General features: G+C 31.7%; 1 long non-coding RNA gene across 1 annotated transcript in view; it reads left to right on the top strand.

Annotated features, from left to right (window-relative positions):
* LOC106687090 (uncharacterized) overlaps window positions 1–4,096 on the top strand; it is an 18,774-nt gene extending 14,678 nt beyond the window's left edge. Inside the window, exons 3-4 of the long non-coding RNA XR_001344121.2 lie at window positions 2,483–2,673; window positions 3,973–4,096. This is a non-coding gene — a long non-coding RNA (uncharacterized lncRNA). The remainder of the gene's footprint in view (window positions 1–2,482; window positions 2,674–3,972) is intronic.
* The last annotated feature ends 739 nt before the right edge of the window (window positions 4,097–4,835 follow it).

Below are 4,835 nucleotides of genomic sequence, written 5' to 3' on the forward strand. Positions count from 1 at the left end.
CATTCTACTATCTGAAAATTTGTAAACGCTCGCCAGATAAAAATCTCACTGTATGAACCTTGTAATTATTCTTAGGGGACATATGTCCCAGAATAAAGTTATTTTTTCATTCATTCATTCATTCATTCATTTCATTCATTCATTCATTCATTCATTCATTCATTTCATTCATTCATTCATATTTCACTAAGCCAAAATGTCGATATAGATTTAGTGAACTTCCCCTGAAGAAAGATACGTATGCTCAAAGTTTGATATATTATTTTTTGTCTCATCAAAGAGATAAGATTTATTAGATTTTTCACTCGAATATTCCATATATTGGTGAGTTAGTTTGCCGCTCAAGGCTACGGAAATCCCCTGTGACAGGTGGGTTTTGCCTGAGTTCGCTTGCTGAATTAATGAATCCATTATGGGGATAGCTATGCGTGCTCAGAGTAAACAATCATTTACTAATATAACCGGTACCTTCTGGGAAATAATCTGCGTCTTGGAATACGTCATTTAAGCAACTGCTGAAGCCCAGACTGCTGCAGGACATTCTGTTAAAAACTTTAATAAATATAAAATTAATTTATAGTCACACTACCTCTACTTTATTTTTATTATTACTCATTTTAGTTATTTATTATTATTATTTTTTTTTTCTATTTTCTTCTCTCGTCCCTTTTTAAAATTAACTTGTTTCTTTTCACTATTAGAGGGCATTGTTTGTTTTATTTAAGTGTACCAATATCATTATTTTTGTTATTAATTTTACTTTCCTCTTTTATAAAGAAGTATTATAATTATCTATTTATTTTATTTTATTTTTTCTTCCTTTAATAATAACATTGTATATATTTAGGGGTGTCTTTTGTACGAGACTATACCCCCCATAATCAGTTGTTAAAAAAATATAAATAATATAACGGTTATATCAACCATGTAAGGCCCACCAGGCCGATTTGGAATAAAATAAAATATATATAAGCAACTGCTTCTGCGCGCTATGCTGCGACACCATACGTGCTATACAACATTTTCTGGGTCAATTTAAATTAATATTTCTGAATTTTCTTACTTATAATTTCAAATTTTCCCCTGTGCAGATCTAAGATGGGCTACAATGCAGCAACGTTTCGGTTATTTTAAATATCAACTATAGATTTTTAGGAACACTCATTCCTTTATTTGTTTTTTATAGGACAAATTTTACTAAATATCATAAACACAAGCATATTGTTAAAAGAATATGAAATGTGAAAAAGCTAACTTTGAGGATTATAGACCCAAGTAAAGTCAAATTCATCTTTAGTGATAAAGTAAACTTTTATACATTTCAAATCTTGTTCTTAATAATACATACTTGTTAATTACGAGAAGATGGTTAGGGGTACGGTCAAAATGAAACACAAATAAGTGGTGTTAAATAAGTTACACCACTTATTTGTGTTTCATTTAGACCACACCCCAACCATCTTCTCATAAAACGTACTTGTGTTTATAATATTTTATTTTATTTATTTTCTAAGATATTTAAGGGGTAATTGTCGACATTGAGTTGTGAAAATAACATATTTTGAAAAATATTTTACTTTCTCACTGAATATAACCAAACCTCTAATTCCTAAATTCTGTGATAACTACAAAAAATAAAATGAATTCGATTAGTTTACAATTAAAAAAAAAATAGTTTATATTAATAGATTACTAATAAATTAGTATATTCGTAATAAAATATTTTACGATTTTTTGTTGATTACTATTGTAATTATACTCATAAATTTAGATGGTACTAGAACTTATATCAATCTTTATTTTAGAGAAGACTACTGTACCATTGATCACTATTAAATTTTATAAAAATGAAATGAAAAATAGGTTCATTATTCAGTGATTTAGTTTCTTTAGAAAAATTTCAGTTTAGTTTAGGTTTGAGTTCAAGCAATAGTCCACCGTACACCGTACAGTCATCGTCAAATTAGAACACGAGGAAGAAAACTTGGAATTGACATGCTTTAAGAGAAAGGAAAAAGTAGAAACCATTTATTCTTTTTCTAAAATATTGAAGATGTAAAATATGTAAATTTCAATGTTTTTTAAAGATATTTAAAATGTGGTTGTTAATATTTACATCACTTATTACCCATAAATGAAGGTTAGCCAACATTTATATATTATAAAATTGGCAACTGAAATTGTTATCGTTAACGATAACGAAGAAGGTTATAAATGAATGCTAATACGAAAAACCAATATAAAAACATAAAGGAAGGAGGGTAGATAGCACAAAATATCAGAAAGGATGCAGGCAAGACGCATAAAATAAATTTCGTTTAAATTGAGGAGGTTATAATGTGAACATTTTCTTTTAGAAACTATTAAAAACAACAAAAATAACTGCTGATAAATATACATTAAAAATTAATAATTAAAATTATTTTAATTAAATTAATTGTTTTCTATTTAATAATAAAAAAAATTATCTGTCGCATTTCAGTTAATCCTTGCTTTGGAGGTCATGTCAATAAGGAAAATACATACCCGTAGCAGGAATTAATCTATAAAACATAAAGCTGACGAATCAACAGGTATCCTGCGTTCGAGACCTTCATAGTTAGAGATCAGCAGCAATCACTCAATGCAACGCTATAGTATAAATGCAATGTTTAAATATCTTATTATAAAATTGTGAGTTCATAAAATTTATTTATTTGTGTTATGAAATCATAGCATAAGGATGTTAAGTAGAAAACGCATTTCGTTTCGAACATTAGTGACTAGAGGCGTAAACAAGATGTATTTGAGTTATATTTTGTTTAAATCATATTGACCATCCTTGCATTTAAAGTTTCAAAGGAAAATGTATCAATGTTAACTGAAGATAGAAAGGGTATTCAGCCATAAATATATTCCTCCGTTTCAAAAATATTACCGTGGAAGAACGAACTATAAAAATCTCTGAGAAAAAACATATAAATTCAACGATGGTTAAATTGATATTTATTGGTTATCATTTATAGCGACTTTCAAGGAACCAGGCCGATCGTCATTATAACCTATCACTTTAAATATCATGCAAATGTGATACATATTCATCATGTATTTATATCGAACGGAAGAACAACGGAACATCAGTTGGAGGTTAGCAGTCGAAGAGTGAAGATCTTTCCCTGAGAGTGAAGACTTTTCCCTGCGGTGATTCTGTGTGATTTTACGTGCTGGTTTCGGTCGAGAAGTTCTCCAGAACCAATTAGGAGCTCCACAGCGTAGTGATAGCTGATTACCTAAATTGCGCGAAGTGACAATTTGCCTTCCGTAGACTAGAGACAGGAGTGTTAGGTGTAAGTATAGTGCAGTGTTAATTTAGTTTAGTTAACAATTTTAGCCATGGACACAGAGTGTAAGACAATTGACGGTTGTACCCCCCACTACACAAACTACAACTAATCAGAATGCCCGAGTCCGTCAGCGGCGGCTCTGAGCTGGGTCTGATGAAATGATGGAACATGATCAACAAGATGAACACGATCCAGATCCTGCCACGCCAGTAGCTCATGATAACCGCGCGACAAAGCGGTCCCACATAATGACGGTAAGAATGGAGAGTGGTCGGTCGTTTCCAAAACAGGCCACATCAAGAACCATTTTTGTCACTGGTAGAGTGAGTTCTGGCAAATTTGAGCGCATACTGCAGGATACTGACAGTAATAAACCTAAAGTATCAGTATCTCTGACGCAAATACCTCCAGGAAGCCGCTACCTATCATCCCACTTTTCCTATTTCCCCGATAGATAAATTGTATTGAGATAAATGATACTCCTGATAAGTAAATAAAAATTTAAAACATGATACTTCTAATAAGTAAATCAAAATTCATAAGATGAAAAAAAAATCAGAATAAAAAAGTTGATACTTCTTATAAGTAAATTAAAATTCATAAGATGATAAAAATTAGAACAAGATCAGGAAATTATAATTTGTTTCAGGATTCATATTGTGATTATGAAGACTTTCAAGAATCTATAGTTATTCAGAAGAAAAGTTAGACCTTATCCCTTGATGTAGAAAATCTTTGAGACAGCGCAGGACATCAAGCCTATGGGCAGGAGGATAATAGTTCCTGTTATAACATGTCATTATTTCAAAAAGAAAAACTTACTTTTTTTACTTTTTTGATATTTTATTACTTATCCTCAAAACATCTTCATCTGATGATAAGTCAGTAACTAAATCTTCAGCTCATTCACCTTGAAATCCAAATCTCGATTTGAATCTACTGAATGCTGAATTGAGAGCCCAGGGCTTGAATCTATAAAGTAATGGTCAATAGTCTAGAATAATTAGGCATGAAAAGTAATGAAAATGGTCAAGAAAAGAAATGTTAATGTAAGTATTTTTTTTATTTCCCAATTACTATTACATGAGGCTATGTCCCCGGCCATCTTGCAACTTCTATTAAGGTTAGGCTAAATAGCTTTAACGTTACAGGATTATGGACCAACTCATTGTGTTTTCCCTCCATCTCCTCACTAAATGCACTCCGCCACAGTGTAAATTATGCAATCGAATGGTGTGGCATCTAGCCATTTCCAAGGAGTGTCCGGTACGTCAGGGGACGAGAAGAGAAAAAAGAGAATTGGTACAATCAGACCTGGCGCCTACACTGAATAATAGTCCCATTAAGTTAGTCAGTAATGAAAATCGTACGATAGAACAGCTATGTTCACTCATGGATCAAAAGATGAGCATACTTTAATCGATATGATAGGCAGCATTTTAGAACCCCAATATGCCTGAACATATCATATTGAATGACAACGTCGCCTCTCTTCGAGGCAGGCTGAGATCG

This window comes from Halyomorpha halys, unplaced genomic scaffold (genome assembly GCF_000696795.3).
Source record: "Halyomorpha halys isolate HHAL.00 unplaced genomic scaffold, Hhal_1.1 Scaffold913.1, whole genome shotgun sequence".
Lineage (NCBI taxonomy): Eukaryota > Metazoa > Arthropoda > Insecta > Hemiptera > Pentatomidae > Halyomorpha > Halyomorpha halys.